The sequence below is a fragment of the Cricetulus griseus genome, chromosome 6, assembly GCF_003668045.3.
Source record: "Cricetulus griseus strain 17A/GY chromosome 6, alternate assembly CriGri-PICRH-1.0, whole genome shotgun sequence".
Taxonomy (NCBI): Eukaryota; Metazoa; Chordata; class Mammalia; order Rodentia; family Cricetidae; genus Cricetulus; species Cricetulus griseus.
In genome coordinates this window covers 45,914,005-45,937,033 of record NC_048599.1, presented here as the reverse complement: position 1 = coordinate 45,937,033, position 23,029 = coordinate 45,914,005, and the positions used below count along the sequence as shown (strand labels likewise).

Here is a 23,029-nt window from a genome sequence, read left to right as displayed (position 1 = left end):
GTGTCTGTGTGAACATGGGCCACTGTGTGTGCCACGGAGTCCAGGACAAGGTGTCAGATTCCCTGGAGATGGAGTTACAGGCAGTTGTCAGTTGCCTGACATGGGTGTGGAAACCAAACTGAAGTTCTCTGGAATGACAGCAAGTGCTCTTAACTTCTAAGCCATCTCTCCAGGCCCCTAAAAATAACTTAAAAAATTTAAAACAATTTCCAATAGTTTCTGAAATGACCCTAACCATACTTCTGCCCCTTTGTATTTTGTGTTTATTTGAAGCCATGGTCTCTGTTGATAATTATTAAAAACAAAGAATTGATCAACTCCGAAAAACATTGAAGATACTGTGTCTTGCAGCAGAAAATATTTGCCAAGATTTAGCTCTTTGTGTAAAATGAGTACTTCCAGCTCATTTCTATACAAATTTTCCTTATTCTTTAATAAATGGTAAAATAATATGTGTACCAAAGATTTTCTCCTGCCTCAGGCTTCCAACCACTGTAATCACACTCAATTTCCAAATAAATTGTTTTAAAGTATTTTTATGGCTCTATCAGTACATGTCTTATTTATGTATTTATTTTATATGCCTGTAAGCCTGGGGTCCTGTGAAAACTTCTCAGGTGGAAAGGAGGTCATGGGAAAAGTTTAAGAAGCTCTGCTAGGGGCAGCTCAGGGAGGGTTAAATTTGGAGAATTCTATCCCTTCATGCAGTTACCCACTGTCAAATAATGTAAGAGAAAATATGGTGTGTTTGGAACTGCACAATTGTGAGGGGCACAGAGATTCACTGTGACATTGTCCCTCACCCAGGAAACAGATGGGCTTCAGCTCTCCCATCTTATTCCCAGAGTCCTTTTGACATCCACCCCTTCGTGGGGCAGGTAAGTCTGTAAACCTAGAGAAGCAAGCCAGTTGCTTAGTTAGTAAATGGGTCCAAGTTGGACTGAGGGCATAGTTCAGCAGTAAGATGTTTGCCTAACTTGAAGCCTTGGGTTTGCACACCAAAACTATAAAAACAAGCAAAACGCAGATAGCTAGATATGGTAATGCTCATGTGTCATCCCAGAACATAGGGAGAACACAGGTACAAGGCCAGCTCAGGCCACATAGTGAGTTTGAGCCAGCCTGTGCTACATAACATGACCCTGTTTTTAAAGATAAGTTTTCTTTTTCAGCTACCAAACTGTTAAAGGTTAACCTAAAATAGAACACCCCAGTAATGTGATCAGCACAGAGCAAGGACTCTGTCTCAGAGAGAGAACAGACAGAAAGTAATACTGTTGGCTCTTGGTCCTGTGGAACCTTCCAGAAATGAGCAGGTAGTGCTATCTAATGTGTCAGCTCTCCTTGGTTACTTGGTTCTGCAGGACATTCTTGCCACCAAAACCTGACCCTTATATAGCACAAATTTCTGACTAAAAATTAATACAATTTAATTAATTAAATAACATGGATTTTAGTCTATACAATATGAACTTAAGAACTGGAATCTAGGGGCTGGAGAGATGGCTTAGCAGTTAAGAGTATTGACTGTTTTGGCAGAGGACCTGGGTTCAGTTCCCAGCACCCACATCTATAATCCCAGTTTCTTGGGACCTGACACCCTCTTCTGGCTTCCTTGGACGCCAGGTACACTCATGGCATGAACACATACATGTAAGAAAAACTCTAATGCACATAAAAATAAATTTAAAAATTTTTTAAATTGGAATCTAGACAGAAGAAAGTGTGATGAGCCTACTGTGGGTACTAACATATACTCTGTTGGGGAGTGCTGCTTACTTGTTCTTTTTAAATAGTGTTTATTTTATTACACTGTATGAGTGTTTTGTCTACATGTATGTTTGTGCACTGTGTGCACATGCCCATGAAGGTCAGAAGAAAGCATCAGATGCCCTGGAATTGGAATTACAGATGGTTTTGAACCACTGTGTTGAGGCTGGAAGCTGACTCCGGTCCTCTGGAAGAGCAACAAGAGCAGCAACTGCTCTTAACTGCTGAGCCATCTCTCCAACCCCTTAAAAGTTGTTAGTTTGCTGTTTTGTTTGTCATTGGTACGCACAGGGATGTAACTTACTCTTATCTTTTTCTTAAAACATCTTATGATTTGTCTATTTTCTTAACAATGGGTCTTAAAATTGTGAAGAATTTGGTGTGTGTGTGCTTCTTCTCTCTCTCTCTCTCTCTCTCTCTCTCTCTCTCTCTCTCTCTCTCTTTCTCTGTCTGTCTGTCTGTCTGTCTGTCTGTCTGTCTGTCTGTCTGAGGAAGGGTCTTACTATGTCTCCCTGGTGGACCTCAAACTCACAGATATCCACCTGCCTCTGCCTCCTGAGTACTGGGATTAAAGATGTGCTTCACCATATCCAGCTAATAAACCTGTGTTATAAGGACACTGTCCTCATTCCTGGTAAAGGAGGAATCTGGGGCTGGAGAAGAAGTGGCCATTGGTGAAGGGAGCCTGCTTGTTCTTCCAGAGGATCCAGGTTCAGTTCCCAGCATCCCTGTCAGGGTGGTTACAACCATCTCTGGCAGCAGGGGATCTTCTGGCATCCATAGGCACCACACTCATGTGTACAAACCCACACACATACTCAGAGAATAAAAATAAACCTAGGGGTGAGGAGAGAGAGAGAGAGAGAGAGAGAGAGAGAGACAGACAGACAGACAGACAGACAGACAGACAGACAGACAGACAGAGAAGGAGGAGGAAGAGGTTAAGGCATGGGAAACTCCTTTAATCCTAGGGGGCAGAAGCAAGAGGATGTCTCTGAGTTTGAGACCAGCCAGGGTTACATAGTGAGACCTTTCTCTCTCTCTCTCTCTCTCTCTCTCTCTCTCTCTCTCTCTCTCTCTCTGTGTGTGTGTGTGTGTGTGTGTGTGTGTGTGTGTGTGTGTAATCAAAGACTGCATTTGCATCTTGATTTTTACATATAATAAACCCTCCAACTACAGGAATACTTCTTTTTTGTTAAAAAAAAATCCGTCTCTGCTGCTATTGTTGTTGTCAGTTTTTGTTCACTTGTTTGTTTGAGACAAGCGTTCCTTGTAAACCAGAACTTATTTAGAAAATAAGGACACCCAAAGGTTGACTCTGACCTCCATGTGCCTTCTGTGGCAGGTGAGTGCTTACACTCACATGCAACTCATACACCTTACACACAAGCACACAAGCAAGCTGAGTGTGGGGGCTCACACCTGTATTCCATATGGAGCTGATTTACAGTAGTCATGCATGTGGTTTTAGATGAGTAAGTTTATTAAGCATGCAGCAAGCAAAAGCAAACGAATAAATAGTAGATGGTTGGAAGCTGCAGATAGAAGGTAAAAGCACCATACTATTGTGAACTTACAATGTTCAGCAGGAACAACGGGAGTAACCTGGCTGGGAGAGCAAGGAAAAGCAACACAGTCAAATCAGGCACTTGTAACATCTAGCAGCAATGACTAGGGAAGCCCTGTTGAAAGTGGACTGGAGTTCCAGAGTGAGAGCGCAGAGCAGAGCAGTCTCTCCATGGGTGAGCTTCTTCCTTCCTGTTCCCACTGCAGGCATTCCTGTAGCATGTGATAAACAACAGTAACTTCCAGTGGAAACAGCTTGCCTCCCAGCCATTTGCAAAGCTGAAACAGTTTTAATATCCTTAGCACTGGCTGTTGTCCTTTCTTCCTGCCCCAGAGTTAAGGAGTCACCCTGTCCCAGGACAAGAAGATTTGGAGAACATTCAAGGACATATTCAATTCTGAGAGGCAGTCCATCTCTTGTTCCCAGAGTCTGCTAAAGCACAAAGAACACATGAAAATTTGTCATTATAATGAATACTACACTGAGACCAAAAGGTTGCTGAAAGTTCAAGGCCAATCTAAGCTATAGAGGGAGACCCTGTCTCACAAAAGCAAGAACCAAAGTAAAAATAAACAACTAGCAAATGCTGACAGAGAAGTGTGGTGGTGGTGGAATGAATCTCACACTCCCGAAAGCCATGTAAACTGCCACAGCCACTATGAAAACTAGTATGGAAATTCCTCAAGAAACAAACAAAATCACGGGGGCTGGAGAATAGCTAAGCAGTTGAGAGTACAGGCTGTTCTTCTAGAGGACCTGGATTCAGTTCCCAGACGGCACACATGGCTCACAAGGGTCTCTGTAACTCCAGTTCCAGGTAATGTGACCCTCTTCTGGCCTCCTGGGGCATCAATGGTACATAGACATACATGCAGGCAAAATATCAACATCCCACACATTAAAAAACAAAACAACAACAAAAACTTATATTCCTATACCACATCTGGGAATATACCAAAAGGAATATAGCACAATGGAGTTTATGTAGCCGCAAAAAAAAAAAAAATTATGTCATTTCCAGGAAAACGGGTAGACCTGGAGATGATCGTAAGTAAACTAGAACCAGAAAGACAACAAATATCACATTTTATCTCATCATGGAGCCTTGTTTGTGTGTGTGTGTGTGCACACGTGTGTGTGTGTGTGTGTGTGTGTGTGTGTGTGTGTGTGTGTACTAGTATGTGTGAACGTGTGTGTGTGTGTGTGTGTGTGTGTGTGTGTGTGTGCCTTTACACACAGGAAAAAACAAATTTCTTATAATTGATAATTTATATCTCAAATATTTGTAGCCCTTCTGCTTCTGTTGGGGATGTTTCCTGTTCATATCCCTTTTGTTTCTCTGTGTGCTGTTATATTTGCATATTAAACATTGAATTCACATGGGAATCGTTTGAGACCCAGCATGAAGGTGTCTTCCCCCATAGAAAACTTTGGTTCCCTTCTCCTAGTCTGGAGGCAACACAAACCATTTTAAATCTAGTCCAAGTTAAAACTTAATCTTCCTCATACTGTGTGGTTATGTGTAACCCCAGCACTCATGGGTCTGAAACAGAATTGTAAGAGATAGGAACATAATGAGGCTTATATAAACTTTAGATAAATAAAAAGAAAGAATTGCGTTTCCTTTGATTACTCAGGTGACAGGGACCAGCTTTACTCTGAAAAGATGGCTCGGTTCCAGCCCACACGGAAAAAGATCAGAAACATCATCGGGCCAGGCTTTGATAACTGACATTTGCTTTCATAAAAAAAAAAATAAAAAATAAAAGAAGAATGGTTGACACTGTGTCCCTTACTTTCGAGACTACCCAAACCACAGCTCAGTTCTTCAACTGCTACTTTCCAGCTAACAGACCTTCAGAGAGTTAAACAGGCCTGAGCATATGTTTCCTTTGAGGGCCTGCCTCAGTCTAGATTTTTGCTAAGTATTTCTTTAGTCTGTTGGTAACTCACTAGTGGTTTAAAGATGTATTACTGTGTCATTGGGTTTTTAATCCTTTTTAAGCCTCAGTTGCAGGCTCATGTTACCTACCTGCCTAGCATACTAAGGTAATTCTTAGCACAGAGTCTCAATCAATGTCAGACTGTAGGAACTAAAATGTTTTACGGGGTTAGAGGCTGTAGATTCTCGGGCAGGGTGCTTGCACAGCACACACCAAGCCCTGGTTCGATTCCTAACACTACAAAAAACCCAGCATAGTGCGATTTACCTACAATCCCTATCCAGGATGTGGCAGCTGGAGGATTGGAAGTTCAAAGTCATCCTTGGCTACAGATGGAGTTTGGGGCCAATTTGAGATACATGTGATTCAGTCTCAAAATAAATTCTTTCTTTACTGGAGACCTCATCTTACAACTCTGTCCATAATCATTCTTTGTCTGCCAAGTCCTTACACTCATCTCTATCAAAATGTCCTGCACACTTTTGACCCCTCTCTAATCCTCTATGTGGTTATCTCAAGTCCAGTTTCTCTGTAGGCGCTGTGGAGGTGACAACAGATGATGCTTTTCAATTGTTTGACTGTCACCCTCTTCTTTTTCTGACAATGAACATAGAGACTGTGATGGAGCCTAGTGAAATATCTGGACCCAGGTAGAGGTAATACCAATGAACCCTGAAACAGAACACGTGGTTTTCTTTTTTGTGTTTTGGTTCTGTTTTTGCTTTTATGGAAAGGGTTCCAATCAATAGTCTACCCTCTACTAGAACCCTGGCTCACTATGGGCCTCACCCTATTCTAGAACCAGGCTCACTATGGGCCTCACTCTCTACTAGAACCCTGGCTCACTATGGGCCTCACCCTATTCTAGAACCAGGCTCACTATGGGCCTCACCCTGTCCTAGATCCCTGGCTCACCATGGGCCTCTCCTAGAACTCAGGCTCACTATGGGCCTAAGCTGGCCTTCCACTCAGCACCACCCCCTTGCTCCAGCCTCCCAATGCCAGCACTGTAGGAATGCTAAACACAGCTTTTTTCAGCCTCTGATCCACTGTGTTTGCTTCCTGCCCAGACCAGCAAAGACGCCACAGCCCTGGAGGTTTCTTGCCCGTCCATGCTTCTGATATGGAGCTCTGACTGCCAAGGAGACAGGACAACTTCCTTGCTTAGTCTTCTATTACACTGAGGCAACAGAGGTTTACAGGTGAGGATGAAACACTGTCTTTGCCAGGTTGGCAGGTTGATATGTCTGACAAGCTGCCAGAAAGCAGGTGGAGAGACTGGTCTTGCTGGGTAGTGTAGACTTACATAAACCTATAACAGAACAATTTGGTCACATCTAGCCCTATTTTAAATGCCTTACATGAGAAAATCTGTCCATGTTGAATTCCTAAATATGTACAAAATGACATATGGAGGATAATAATCAACGCATTGGTGCATATAAATCCAAGACTGGGAACAGCGGGCCACACAGACACTGTGAGGCCTTCCAGGTTTCTTTGCCCCTCCTGCAGCCAGGGAGGAAAGTTCTGAGGGGCTGACAAAACTTGCCAACTCAAGCCTCCACAGTGCCCCCCAGGGAAATTCTCAGCCAGTAAGAACGGAAGATGGTGCCTGTGTTAGGTTCCTCAGCCTGCTTTGACAAAAGTGCCGTAGACCGTGTGTTATATGTTAAACTTACTTTCTCACATTTCTGAAACATAGAAGTTCAAGGTCAAAGGGCTGATTTGGTGTCTAGTGACAGCACTTTCTTCCTGGCTTGCAGCGATGACTGCTTCCTGATTACATCTTCTCATGCCCTTTCTTCAATGCTTGGAGAGAGGGAGGGAGCGATAGGGAGAAGGGGGAGATGAAGGAGTTGGAAAGAGAGCAAAAGGGAAGAGAAAATAAACTCTATTGTCGCTTATAAGGACACTACTCCTACCCCCATCTTTATGACATAATTTAACCTAATTGCTTCCTTCAAGAGCCACTCCAAACATAGCCACATCAGGAATTAGACTTCATAGGAACTGGGGGCAGAGGGCACAAAAATTCAGTCCAAATGGTGTCTGAAAATCTCAGCTTGGCCTGTCTTCAGTGTGATGGCCCTGAGACTTGTCCCACCTGGTTGTTTAGCATGTCCCCAGTGGAACTGAACCCAGGCTACCTTCAGTTGTCACTTATTTTATGGTTTGTGTCTGAAGCGTTCCCTGAAGGCCCCTGTGTTTTGTTGCCAACTGATGAGCTTTAAGGGAGGGATGGGATCCTGGGGGCGCTGAGCACGTCAGTGGATAAATCCCTTGATGGGTTCATGATGAGATGGCATTATTCAGTGGGAAAGGGAGAGGCAGGGCCTACTGGAGGAAGTGGGTCACTGGAGACATGCTCTGGAAAGGCACACCTTGTCCTCCGCCTTTCCCCACGTCTCCCCCTATCTCTTGGCTGTCATGGGCCAGTAGCCTTCTGTGCCACAGGCTCCTTCTTCCCTGATGTGCCTTACCACCTGCTCACAGTGGAGCGCCCAGCTATGGATGCCCCCCTCTCAACTGTTGCTCAAGAATGCCTCACGGTGGCAGACATACTGGCTTCCCTGGCCTTTCTCTCCCTGACCAAGCATCCGGAGATCACCACCCTCTTGAAGTACCTACACCTCAAACTTTCAGGGTCTGCTTCTGAGAGAATCTACCCTGAAACGATGTTTCGAATAATTTGAACCTAAAATTAGCCTTTTGCATATGTCTATGTCTTCCCCAGTCCCTGTGCAGGAACCCCACCAATGTGATAACATTGTTAAACCAGGCCCTGGGGAGGTGCTGAAGCTCAGGGGCATCACTCTCACCAGTGGGATTTGTTTCCTTATCAAAAAAGGCCTCAGAGAGCTATGTGGGTTACCAGAAGATATTGATAGTAGGTGTTCTCTGTAAACATGAGGGCAGACCCTCATTAGACTTGATATCTTCCCATGCCTTGTGTTTGGACTTTACAGCTTCCATTACTGGGTTTCTTCCATGTGGGCTTCTTGCTCCTTCATGGTACCCCAAAGTAAGTAAAACTGATTAGAGGGACTGTCTTCGTTAGGGTTTCTATTGCTGTAAAGAGACACTATGACCACAGAAACTCTTATAAAGAAAAAACATTTAATTGGGCTGGTTTACAATTTTAGATGTTTAGTCCATTATCATCATAGCGTGACATGGCTGTGTGCAGGCAGACATGGTGCTGAAGAAGTAACTGAGTGTCCTACTGGCTTGTAGGCAACAGGAAGTGAACTGAGACACTGGGGGTGGCTTGAGCATATATGAGAACTCAAAGCCCACATCCACAGTGACACACTTCCTCTAACAAGACCATACCCACTCCAAGACCACACCTCCAGATAATGCCACTCCCTTTGGGGGCTATTTTCTTTCAAACCACCACAGGATCCCACCTTTTGCTAGAGACTGGAACAGGAATTTAGTACTACTAGAGCATATTTAAATATTGTTAATATTAATGACAAGCCTTTATTATAAACACTGCTTTTAATGTTCTTTTTTATTTAAATAGGCTAGGATATTGGGGGCAAAAATTGCTTGATTCCCTAATTGACAGCTGTTCTTTCCTGGTAGAAATGTGCTTATCTGAAGCTATTATACTTTGACGGTATCTTTTAATGAAACAATAATAACTGAAATAGTTCCCAAGAAAGCTCCAATACATAGATGTTAAAATAATTTTCCGTTTCTTTCTTCAAGAGCCCCCAAACACCTTAAGATGCCATGGCAAGTGTGTGGTAATGCTAGAGATTTAGAGGAGCAGCAAATCTGAAAGTGACAAGTATTATGTTATCTAAAAAAAAGCCAAGGGGGCAGAGGCCAGATAGATAGTCACTCCTGGCCAAGCCACAGTGGAATTCATGCCAGGAGGCAGATCTGGACCTAGAGGCAGATCTGGGAGAAAGGTCAGGAAAGGACGGGTCATCTAAGTTCACCATGTGACAATTCAGCAGGGAAGGGCTCCTGGAGTTTGTCAGCCTTTGCAACATGATGTACTTGGAAGAGAAAAGAACGATGTGTTCTTTAATTTTGAGGCTGGACATCTTGGGGGATGGCACCTTCTAGTTTGGGAGGAACCTGGGATTATATGGTCCATTTGAAATTGAGTAGCCTATAGATGATCCCTTATCAAAGGTGCACAGTGCATTCTGGTGGCAAAGATTGTTGGAGTCCTAGATGATCTAAACCAATGGTTGGTACAAAGCTGCATGTCTTTTAGAGATGGCAGAGCTTCCTTTAAATAATGAGTCCATCAGTTTCCTGGTTCTTTCCCAGAAGAAACCTAATGTCACAAGTAAAGAGGTAGTTGAGAATCTCATAGACCTTTTACAGCAGTGTGTGATGGTGAAGGGCAGTCATCATTGATGATGCAGTGCAATGGGGCTAGCAAGAGCAGGGAGACATCTATACCCCTAAGTCTGAAGACATGATGGGTAGCCACGGTTATGGGTAAAGAAAGTGGCCACCCCTATGTTGTTCTGCTCCCAAGAGGATACAGCCAGGCTATAGAACTCTGTTGGGAGAACTTCAGAAGACCAATTCTATAGTTTTACTCTCCTCTGCCAGAACCATTCTTGACTGAATCCAAAAGGGAAGCCAGGGGGTGGGACCCATTGAAGCACACCACAGAGACCCACATCTAGGACCTGGGATAGAATGGGGGAAAAGCAAAGATTGGATCTGGAAGGACAAATTTTAGATACCTGGAGCAAGCCCAGATGTGTTGGCTCACACCTGTCATCCCAGCACTTTTGAGGCTAGCCTGGGTTGCAGAGTAAGACTGTGTCTCAAAAACAAAACAAAACAAAACAACAAAAAAGAGGGGGAAAGGAAGAAATGCCAGAAAATCTCCTGCATATTCATCATACACATCAATCAGGATAATAGTCTGATTCTAGCTCAGGGTGGACAGGGAAGACCCATGACGAAGATGGAGGGTAATAGAATATGGGCTTGTTCCCATGGTGGCAGAACTTGAAGCAACAGATGAGCCCAATACAAAAGCATGCTTCAAACCTTGCTTTGCATCCTATTTGTGAACATTAGACGAAACAATTTACATAGCTATGCCCAAATTCAAAACATGACCTCATTCTAGGTGGGAGGATGATGTAAAGGAATGGGGAGATGCTTAAGCAAATTCTATCGACATGACAACTAATGCTGACAATAAATATGGGTGACATGCATATACTATATAATTGAGATGTCTCACTTCACTTTAACGATAAATGCACAGTCACCAAAGATGATGATCTATCTACAAAGTTAGAAACAGAGCTACAGAGAGATGGAAGGGTAGGCTGTATCTTGGTCACTAATGAAAACCTCTCACTTTGCTCCAGATATTCGTTAAAAGTTGGCTGCATCTACCCTATACCCATCTCTGGTATGATTACTGTACTGAAGTCCATTTTAGAAGCTCTGTCAACATTTGGAAACCAACTGCTATGCTGGAGACTGTTGTACATACCAGATCTAAGGGGACCTGGATCTTAGTCACAGTTGTTCCAAGGAGAGCTTCCCCCAATGTGTCCTAATTCTCTTCAGATATGAATGAAATCCAAAAGATTTGAGTCACTGCGTCCAACTAGTGACCAATGGCAGAGATCCTAGAACAGGGACCAAATGCTCTGAGAATTTGGACACCCAGTTTTTGTTTGGGGCCTGCCATGGGGTTCAGTAGTACAGTTCCTGCCTGGAAGGAAATAAAGTCCTGTGTTCAACCTCCAGATCACAGGAATTAGCGTGGTGACTCTTGTCCTTAGCCCCAGCATTTGGGAGTCAAGGCAGGGGGTTCAAGAGTATCCTCAGCTTCATATGAAGTTGAGGCCTGGTGTGTTGAATGAGTTCCTACCTCCCAAACAAAGCAAGCAAGCAAGCAAGCAAGCAAGCAAGCAAGCAAACAAACAACAAAAAGAAACCCAAATAAAAAAAAGAAACATTCTAAACAAACAGCTACTGAAAAAAAAAAAAAAAACTAGACCTGGCAAGATGTCTCAGTGGGTAAAAGTTAAACATGAGGGCTAGAGAGACGGCTCAAAAGTTAAGAGCACTGACTGCTCTTCCAGAGGTCCTGAGTTCAATTCCCAGCAACCACATGGTGGCTCACAACTATCTGTTATGAGATCTGGTGCCCTCTTCTGGTGTACAGATATACATGGAAGCAGAATGTTGTATACATAATAAATAAATAAAATCTTTAAAAAAAAAAGTTAAACGTGAGTTTAAACCTAAAGCCCATGGTAGAAACAGAAAACTGACTCCCAAATACTGTCTCTGACATTCACAGGTGTGCCATGGCTCTCAAGTCCTCCTGCTCCATAACACATATGCACTGATAATAACCAGTAACATTTACAAGTTAACACAAATAAATGATATACAAAACTCTTCAAGAGGCTTTATTTTAAAAAATGGTTCTCTATATCATACTCTAATCTAAAGAAACCCCCCAATATGGCTCTGGCTCAGTGAATAAAAGTCCTTGCTTCAAAAACCTGATGACATGAGTTTGATCCTAAGAACCTACAGTTAAAGGAAAGAAACACTCCCCAGAGTTGTCCTCTAACTTCTATAAGATAAAAAAAATTTAAATAATACAAAAAAGGACTTTCTTGCTGGGTAGTGGTGGCACATGCCTTTAATCCCAGTACTCAGGGTGGGGCACAGGGGAGATGGCCAGTTCAGACTCCCTATCCACTATCACTAGGAATCTTGGCTGGGGACATCCTTGTAGATTTGTAGGTGTTTCCCTTGCACCAGGTTTCTACCTGACCCCCAAATGCCACCCCATCAAGACATCTCTTTCATTACTCTCCCCCCTCTATCCTGCCCCCCCAATCCCTCTTGTTCCTATGTCCACCTGCCCTTAGTTTACCAGGAGATCTCTTCTATTTCCCCTTCCCAGGAAAATCCATGTGTCCCTTTTTGGGTCCTCCTTGTTACTTAGTCTCTCTGGGGCTATGGATTGTAGCATGGTTATCCTTTACAGCTAATATCTTATTATGAGTGAGTGCATATCATGTTTGTCTTTCTGGGTCTGTGTTATCTCACAGATTTATCTGGGATTTTCTTTCTAGTTCCATCCATTTGTCTGCAAATTTCCTGACATCACTGTTTTTAACAACTAAGTAATGCCCCATTGTGTGAATGGACCACATTTTCTTTAACCACTCTTCAGTTGATGGACATCTAGGTTGTTTCCAGGTTTTGGCTATTATGAATAACACTGCTATGAACACAGTTGAGCAAATGTGCTTGTGGTATGATTGAGCATCCTTTGGGTATATGCCCAAAATTGGTATAGCTGGGCCTTAAGGTAGATTGAGTCCCAGTTTTCTGAGAAATCGCCATATTGATTTTTCTCTTTGCAGCAAACAGGTGAATGGAGAGTCTGTGTCTTTCCAGCACTGTGAGCGATGGTTGAGGACTCTAAACGACATAGTTATACTGCTCCCTGTAAGGCTCAGTGAGCATCAAGATAGAGGGGGTGGAAGAATGTTAGTGTCAGCAAAATGCAGTCTTCTGAGCATGACAGCCATTGAAAACATGAACTTACATCAGCTGACATTATCTGTGCTGGCCTTGCACAGGAGTCACCCTGACTATAGTCAGCCACAGGTGGGGGTGGAGCTCTGGCACATTACCCCTTACTGCTGAACAATAGGCCATTGTAGGTTCTGGTAGAGGAGGAATCATTGCACTCGGCTCTGTACGCACTGGCGAGCCTACAAGCTCCAGTGCATAGTTCCATATCCGCAGCCACACAGACAGCCCTGGTAAAATGCAGCAAGTCACAAGACAATACAGAATGACACAACTTTAAGAATGGGATTTGGAAGGGGAAAGGGATGGCAGAGATGGGAGGGAGGTAAAACAGACAGTTGCAGAGAATCCATTAGAATGCAATATATAAATATATGAAATTGTCAAAGAATAAATGCAATTAATAAAAAGCAGAAAGAAATTGGGTAGAAAAACTGTATGATTCAGGCATCTTGCTATGGTTGTTGTGCTTCCTGGTACACACGTCTGCTGAAGCAAGGCATGGTGGCAGATGCCTATAATCACAGCACTCAGGAGCTGGAAGTAGAATTGATTACAAGTTTAGGGCTAGCTACTTACTAAGGCTCTGTCCAAAATAATAAATAAAATAAAAAAACTCTTCTATCTTTTAGTACTTACATATGCCAGAATACTAGCCACTGTTGCCACACCAAAACAACTCCTATAACAACCACTATTTTATTGTGATTGTGCAGCCCACTGGTCAGGAGATTGCAAAGAGCACAGAAGAACAGTTTACCCCTACTGCATGGTGCCTTGGTCTCACCTGAGAAGCCTCAAACAACATCCACTGACAAACATCACCTAAGCATCCTGACCCCTGCTAGTAGGGCTTTCTGGCCATTGACTAAGAACTCAGCTGGGCTATTGGCCAGGATAGCAGGTCACAGCATCCTTGGCCTTCCTAACAAGGCATGAGAGGCTGGATCAGGAAATTACTTTCTCCAGAGAACCTGAAGAAAGGAATGCTTCTTTATGTTGTGGCCTTGGAAGTCTCATCATGTTCCTTCCACCATGGTCATAGCGCAGTCACTTCAGGGAGGCAGAAGTCTTTGACACCTGTGCATGGGAGAAGTGTCAGTTCCTTCTAAGATAAGGAAGGATGCAGGTGTTACTGTGCCGACCTCAGGGAACTGCAAGGTGAGGAGCGCCGTTGGGTATAAAATACATTTACATTTTTCTTAAGTGCTGTAAGAATAAAAACGTCTCTAGCCTTTTGTGTCTATTTGTACAGTTTGAATAAGTTTTAAACAGATCCCTTTTCTCTGTACCCTGTGAGAGTATATGAAGCAATCTTTTGTTAGTATAGAACCAGCCCAGAAAAGTAAGGATTTTTGATAATATACCTCAATAACCATATGTCCTCATTGGATGCCAAGAATTTGCTAAATTCAAGGAAAATGGAGTTAAGACGTGAATGGGAAAGGAGGCTTGCTCAGGCTAACAGAGTGAGGCTTAGGAGAAAGCCAAGTATCAATAAAGGAAGAAGTGCATGAAGAATCAGCCAGCAATAGCCACCTCGGATATGATGTCACCCTAATGCAAACATTCCTTCCCCTCCTAGAACCAAAGTTTCTGTTCGAATGGATTATTTTACTCAGTCTTGCACCAGCCCAAAGACATTTCTCAGCCTTGTACTGTCCTCCTCTTTCTTCTGCTTTTGGCAGCACCCAACTCCGTGTATATCTAAGTTCTTAACTTCAAAAGACCAAGTCCTGCTGGCAAACTGTTCAAATGCTCTTCCTCCACACTGTGCCTCCTGAAAACGTCTCCAATCAGAGGACCCACACTCTCAGACAATGTAAGGTGTTCCTTCACTCCTGCCTGCACTGTGCCTCCCGAAAATGTCTACAGTCAGAGGACCCAGTCTCCTTTAGATAATGTAAAGTGTTCCTTCACTCCACCTGTGAATGAGTAGACTGAGAGAGGTCTGCCTTCATAGTTTGGAGTGTCCATGCTGTCAGCAGAATGACCCTAATAATAATATGGCAGGCAGAAGTATGCCCCCACACACATACCATATTCATACCTCAGGGACTTAGGTCCTCTGTGTGACAAAAGGGACTTTGCAGGGGTGATAAGTGAGTGATAGAGGCACAGATGAACCCAGACTCTCTTTGTGGTGTCAAAGAAAAGTCACAAGGAGCACCACGAGAGGGAGGCACAGCCTGTCTTGATGACTCCTGCCTGTAATCTCACAATTTGGGAGTGAGGGCAGAAGAATTGCCACAAGTTCAAAGCTAGACTGAACTACGATACAGCGAGTTCAAGGCCAGCCTGGACTATAATGTGAGACTGTCTCAATGGACACTAGCAAAACCAAAAGCTGCCAAGGCAAAGATGGCAGCTTTGTGCAGTTGGTCACCCTTAAATCCTCTAGGAAAGATAAGGTGAGAACCTCGTACAAAGAGGGACTGACTTGACTCTAAACATGCCAACTTCCTGCTAGATAGATGAGGTCACAGTCTTGGTCCTCTTCTAACCTTTGGGTTAGAGAAGAGACCTGACCTTTTTGAATTCTAGTAGTTGGATGCCTGCTGCTACCTATTTATCTGTAGGTTAGATATGTAAGTTACAAGTTGTTTATTTTTTCAAAACATCCAATGTTTAAGGAACCCCTGTATCCCTTCCCAGGAGAAGCTTGATGGTGATTTGAAGATTTCTGGAAATCTGACTGAAGGTGGGGACATGCTTCCTACCTATACTGAAGGAACTGGACAGGTAGGAGAGGCAGCTGACTTCCTCAGGCTTCTCGGAATCCTATCTTTCAGTAATTGGAAGATTTGAACAAAGAGAGACAGAGATCTTGATTTGGTTTTGGAATGAGGAGATGGTGACTTTCTTCTAGGACTATGTAGAGTTCATTTTTCAGGACTGTCAAAGATGCTCGTTGTTGAGCTGGGGCTCTAGCTCAGGCTCCTGCTTTTATGAATTGCCTTAGGAATTCTTTTCTGTAACATCAGAGAGTTTAATGCTTTTATAACACTTTATTTTGTATGCAGGTATGTATATGTATGTAAGTAACTATACACACCACAGCAGGTTCTCCTTCCACTGTGTGGGGCCTGGGGACCAAACTCAGGCCATCAGGCAATAGGCACCCTTACATGCTAAACCATCTTGGTGGCCTTAGATGTATACTTTTTTCAATCCTTTTTAAAGATCCCTCCATCTTGGAGCTCAGGTGAAGTATTGTTCCAAATGGAATACACATATCTAAAGATTCAAAGCCAGAAAACACAAATGAGAGAAAACATGTAACATTATCCTGGGTTTGGGTTACCCCACTCAGGATTGTTTCCAGCTCCATCTGTTTACCTGCAAATTTCATAATCTCTTTTTTTCTCAATAGCTGAATAATATTGCATTGTGTAAACGTTCCACATTTTCAGTATCCGTTCATCGGTTGATGGATATCTAGGTTGTTTTTATTTCCTGGCTATTGTGAATAGAGTAGTTAAAAACACGAATGAACAAGTTTCTCTGTGGTAGGATATAGAGTCCTTTGGGTATATGCCCAAGAGAGGCTTGGCTGGATCATGTGGCAGATCCATTTACAGCTTTCTGAGGAACCTCCACATCAATTTCCATAGTGGCTGTACCAGTTTGCACTCCCATCAACAGTGAATAAGTATTCCTCTTTCCCTGTATCCTTGCCAGCATTTGTCATCCTCTGTTTTTGCTGTTGATTTTTAATCAGCCAATCTGACGGGGAAAATCTCACTGTAGTTTTAATTTGCAATTCCCTATTTGTTAAAGGTATTGAGCATATTAAAACATGTTTCTCAGCCATTTGTATTTCATCTTTTAAGAATTCTCTGTGTAGTTCCCTGTCCCATTTTTAAATTGGGATGCTTGTTTTCCTGATTTTTAGAGGTTTTTTTTTGTTTCAAAATGTATAACATTCCCAAATATTTAATAAAAATATCTTAATGGAATGAATTAATTTTTTAAGTTGGTGTCAAGAATGTAAATAAGATTCTGTTTTCTTTTACTTAACATGTATTTATTATAAGTTTTGTTTTGCTTTGAGACAGGTTCTCTACATAGCCCTTTCTGTACTGGAACTCACTATGTAGACTAGGCTGGCCTGGAACTCACAAAGATCCTGTCTTTGCCTCCCGAGTACTGGGACTAAAAGTATGTATGAGTATGCCCAGCTTATTACAAGATTTCTAATAATAGATTTCTTATGGAATACTTAAAATAAGATTTATTTCCCCTAAATTGTTTAGAAATAACTTCTGAAAGCATGTTGTACATAAAGTTCAAGTGTCCATCAACATCATCTAGAAAACAAAGTCAAATAATTGGTAATGTTATTACTTGGTTACTATAATTTTTGTCCGTATGGGTGTTTGCCTGAATTTATGCCAGTGTTCTATATGCCTGAAGTTTCCATGGAAGCCAGAAGAGGCCACTGGATCTCCTGGACTAGACTAACAGACAACTGTGATCCAGCATGGTGGCAATGGGAATAGACCCCAGGTCATTGGAAGAGCAGCCAGTGCTCCTAACTCTGAGCCATCTCTCTAGCCCCTATTGTTGCTATTATAACTCATATAGTGCGTAATGTTTTATACAATATATTATTGAAGACTCTCATGATTGCTGTTGAGTATCTTCATTTCACTAAAAGCAACCAAGGTAGAGGAAAAGAATTACAAATTCTGCTAGGAAGCTTCATCGTGAGCTAATAACTTAGACTTGAAAAGAAAAAAACCAATGAAGATCTGGCTTGAGCTGAATAGATAGTTTCTTTCTTGAACAAGTGTTTATCTGTATGGGTGTGGGCATCCTTCCCTCATGTGAACCAGGAACAGACAGTACAGCACAGCTTTTCATGCTTCCTTATTTACTATGCATGTGTGCATGCAAGAAGATAGAGCTGCCGGGCAAGCTCGCTGGTGCTTCTGAACACTTGCTAGTTTTCTTCAGCTCTTTGATGTTATCCTTTTACTGGCCTTATCCCTGAGATGCCAGAATATGAATTTCTGACTCTGACAAATACATTCTCATTTCATATTCCAAACCCAAAAAGTAAGCCAGCCAAAAACACAGATGCAAAAGGAAGGTAAAATATAGCAGTGTCTCTTAGACCATCCCACTCTGGAAATAGAGTTGTGAAGTTTCCCTCATACCAGTAGTGATCATGCTGCCAGTCAGACACTTTCACTGGAGTATTCTGGGCCAGGAACTGCTTGCCTTTTACTTCAATATACTTGGAGGCCAGAAGTTCAGCAGCAGTTTTGCTGGGCTGAAGCCAGAGTGTCAACAAAGCAGCAGCCTCCCTCTGGTGGTTCTGAGGGTTCACCCATTTCCTTGCTCTTTGCAGCTGCTGGTGCTTCCTTCTACTAAGGATTCAAGAGATGCCTTCCATTTGCCTTTGGATTCATTTGCTACAGGGAGGCTGGCCAGCAAGGGCTGATATATCAGGCTTCCTTGCCTTCCTTGACTTGGCATATAAAGACTGGCAGCCAGTAATCAAGAGGAATGAAGATGGTAAGGCTGGATTGTGCATTGTTTTAGTGATTTGTCTTGTTGCTGTGATAAAATACCCGACAAAGCCACTTACACAAGATGGGGTTTATTTTGGCTCATAGTTGAAGGGTGCAGTCCCTCATGGCAGGTGGTAGGAGTAGGCAGCAGTTGGTCACTTTGCATCCAGGCAGGAAGTGGGGATACATGTGTGTGCTCATCTTCCCCATATTATTCAGTCTGAGATTCCAACCCACAGAACGGCACAACCCACAGAATGGCACTACCCACGTTTACAGTGGGTCTGCTCACCTCAGTTGGCCTGATTTAGATTGTCTCCCCAGATGTGCTTTGAGATTTGTTTCCATGGTGGATCTAAATCCCATCAAGTTGACAGTCACGATTAACCAACACATGTTTCTTCCCAGACAAACAAGTACTCAAATTCCTGACCCAAATCTTCCCCTGGGGGAACCAGCCTGGACAGTGCTGTGCCTCTTGTTCCCTTCTCTCAGGATAGACAAGCCTTGCTTGTCCTCAGAGCTGGCTGACCCACGCTGCACATCTGATCTAAACTGAGTCTTTCAGGTTCTTTCTGCCTAAAGTCTTGTATCAGACAGAGGGGACTCTGGGTAGTGTCTGCAGGAGGGGCAGGTTCCTAAGAGAAAGCTGATCTGAAGGGAGACCAGCCAATCAGAGACCTGCTTTTGGCTCCCTCCATGCTGAAGCTCATTTTCTAGTCTCCTCTCTGTTTTACAAGCTAGCTTTGTCCTTTTTGCTTATTTTCCTTTCCAGCTTTATTTAGAGAAACAAATCCAGGTTCTGGTGCTCCTCTTCCCCTGCCCTAGCTGTAAATTAAATAACTTAGACGCCGTGGGAGAGGACAGAACAGAAGGGAGGAAGGAAGGACAAGAGTCTCCTCACTGCTGGCCTCTGGCTGCTTAATTATCTTGCTAGCTGCATGCTTCTTCACCCTGGGATCCCTGGCTCCTCCTAGACCCCTGGGGTCATAGGGTCAGTGGAGGAAGCTATAGTGCCATGCTGAGATCCCAGGTAGCCTCAGCCCTCCAGCTGCTGATGTTGCTTGCATACCAGATGGGCCCCAGGTAACCTACTCTTCATAGTTCTCCAAAAACAGCACCCTCCTCCTTGAGTGCATGCTCTGGGTTAGGGAGTATCAGTAGGCACTTGGTCAGAAGCACATGTCAGATGCCCACCTCAGTTGTCAAGTTCCTCTTGAACACATTGGCACAAATCTCACCATTGGTGCCCACATTTGCGTGGACGGTCTTAGAGAGTAGGCTTTGGGTGAGGAGGCAGGGAAGTCCTTGCCTAGTAGGAGCCTTGTACTAAACAGACCTGTGGCATAGGGATTCTCCTCAGGGCCCTGAATGGTGCCCTGTAGGTCAGTGAGGACCTCCTCTTTGGGGAAGACCTTATTGCCACCAGGTGGGTCAGAAGTCGGTGTCATCTCCTCCTTGTACACCAGGCTGATGGTGTGAGGAGGCAGATTCTCTAGCTGGCATTCCTGCACTCCTCTGACCTCTAGCAGGGGTGGGGTTCCAACTGCTGGCTGCTATGGCCCCAGTGAGGTCCCCCCTGGCCCATTTCCACTCATCACTAACTTCTACTCCTGCCACAAAATGCTCAAAAGCTTACACCTGCTTGGCTGAACTGGCTAGCTCTGTCAGATTGTATCCCATCCTGTCAAAGAGTCGATTAATCCAGGAAAACACCATAAAAATACACCCACACTGTTAGTGAGCCAGAAAGTCTTAGCCCACTACACTTGCAAGAGTCTCCTTCTCACAGCCCTGAAAGTGTAATGAGTGGTAATCTCCCTCACAGGTCAGTGAGCAAGATGTCACCTACCCTCCGGCCATCCATAAACGTGGGCCTGAAGATCTGGTAGGTGCAAAATGCAAGGTGCTTCTCTTTGATCCAGGAAAGAACAGTGTATTCTCTCATTAGCTTAGATAGAACAGTGACGCCTCACCAAGCTGTTCTAGATTTAGAGATGATGAGTGGCAGTCGCCGGGAGCCCAGGCAGTCAAATGTGCAAGAGCAGAGACTGATTGTGGGGCCGTTTCGAAAACTCTCTGACTTGCTGTCTGCCATGGTCCTCAAATCCTTAGCTCCTGGTCTTTGCTTTTGGACCTCAGAGTACATGCCTGGAGACAGCGGTTGTCAGCATGATGCTGTTGATGGGGAAGCATCAGCCCTTGGCTGAAAATATTTTGTCTACAGTTTCCCAGTTTCTAAAATTCTCACCCTGCCAGGTTTTGGTTGTGTTGTTTATAGAGTATGTTGGCAAGGGCACAGCTGTGTCATCGTAGAGGCACAGAGAAGCCCTGAAGGAGAGGCACTGCCTTCATGCTTCTGCAGTCTGGGTGGGCTATAAGCTCAATGACCCTGGCTAGCTCACTGAGACAATCAATCAACACAGACTGTCCTAGAGTTGAACCTGCCAAGGCCCCCAAGCACCTGAGGAGGTAGATACTAGACCCATCTGCTCTTCTTCTCCTGGGTGGAGTGGTATGGTGTGGTACTTTCCTGGAAAAGTAAGACCTGTTTCTTTTCTCTGTGTGGGATCATTAGTGTAATTCCCCACAGGGCACCAGCCCTTCTGAACAAAGGCTGATAATGTTGACAGTCTCTGTGTTCCTGCCCAGAGAACGCTGGGAAACTGTCTTTCCTGGTTGTAGCAGGTTGTGGCAGGAAGATCCCCTCTTATTCTTTATCATGATGAGACAAAACCCCTGTTGGGGCCATATATTTTGAAAATCTATTCCACTGGCCTCAAGTTCTGGAGAGCTGAGAATTCCTATTGTCTTTTAGATATTGGCTGATAGCTGCTCCTATTCTAAATAACAATAGCCTTGGTCCAGGGAGAGTCTATACCCACCCTGAAGGCTAGTAAGACATGCTGGTGGAGGGTGCATGGAGGTTTCAGTACATGCAGCAAAGGAGTGTCTCTAGGATTAAGAGAAGTATTTGCTGTCAGCCCTTTATACATGATAATAGGTGACTTCTGCCATTGCCCCCACCTTTGGATGGTTACTTAAGATGATGGATCAATAAACTGTGGCCTTCAGTATTAACTGATGGCCCTCCTGATATGACCAGATGTCTCTGTCTCATCTTTAATACTGTTGGATAGTTAGCCTTCCCTTGTCCACACTCTTCCGCTTAGGGTTGGACCCAGGGTTGTTTGGCTGGTTCCAATTGCAACCCCAAAGACATCAATCCATGATAAATGGCTCCCAAATGTGGGGCTAATACAGATGGTCAGTGATAAACCCCCAGGAAGGAATGGGGGAAAATCATTGAATGGCTTCAACTTGGTTAGATTCCCCCATTCCCTAGCAGGTGTCTGGTGGCCTACACATGGCACCATGGATATAGAAACAGGGTTTTGCTCAGATGGAACGTAGAGGTTAAAGATGATTGCTATTCAGTGCTTGTCTCACAGCAGTGACCCTCAATTAGAAACTCTCCGGAAGACACTGAGGACATCTGAAAGGTTTTTGTCATTGCATCTAGTGAGCAGAGGGATGTGGGTAGTACCCTGTAGCACACAGGCCTGCTCCATGATAAACGTGGCTTGGTGTCAACAGTGTAAAGGCCACATGAGCCAGGGCTAAGACTGAGATTCCCCAAATCTCAGACTGTGGCCAAATAAGAGATATCAGTGTTACCTGAGAGCTTGTTACAAACATATCCTTAAACCAACAGAATCGCAGCCTCTGGGCATGGAAGCCAGAGATAATGAGGTAAGAGTTTATGTCTGGGTTTGATTTTGTTGAGACGGGGCCTCATGTAACTAACTGTTCTCATTTGCTGTGATAAACACCATGACCAAAAGCAGCTTGGGGAGGAAAGGGTTTATTTCAGCTTACAACTCTCAGGTCCTACTCCATTACTGAAGGAAGTCAGGGCAGGAACCTGGAGGATTGGTGCTTACTGGCTTGTTCTCCTTGGCCCTCTCAGCTAGCTTTTTTTTTTTTTAGATTTTATTTATGTCTTTTGCCTGCATGCCAGCAGAGGGCACAAGATCTCATTTAAGGTGGTTGTGAGCCACCATGTGGTTGCCGGGAATTGAACTCAGGACCTCTGGAAGAACAGAACAGTCAATGCTCTTAACCTCTGAGCCATCTCTCCAGCCCCTCAGCTAGTTTTTTAAACAACCCAGGATAACATTCCCTGGAGCGGGGTACTACTACACTAAGTGGTCTGGGCTCTCCCACATCAATTATTAATCAAGAAAATGCCCTACAGAGTTGCTTACAGACCAATATGATGGAGGCCTTTTTTAGATTGAGTTTTCCTCTTCCCAGATGATCCTAGTTTGGGTCAACTTGACAAAACACCAAACAGAATTCCCAGGATGGTTTTGAAGTTTCTATGTTGCCAAGGTTGGCCTTGAATTACTGATTGTCCTGTTTCCATGTCCCAAAAGCCGAGATGACAGGCAATGAACCCTATCCTTGCCTATAGATGTATGTTTTAACAAGCTCTCCAGGGGCTCATAATGTTTGAGAGCAATTTAATTAAGAAAAGGAAGGTAGCTGTCATTATAAACTAAGAAAAATACTGTCCACATAGAGTTGCAGGACAGCCAGGGCTACACCGAAGAAAACTGGTTTCAGAAAATAAAACAAACAAATAAATAAAATTAAAA

General features: G+C 43.7%; 1 pseudogene; it reads right to left on the bottom strand.

Annotated features, from left to right (window-relative positions):
- Positions 1–19,192: 19,192 nt before the first annotated feature.
- On the bottom strand, positions 19,193–20,316 carry LOC113835886 (annotated as a pseudogene).
- Between the last annotated feature and the right edge of the window lie 2,713 nt (positions 20,317–23,029).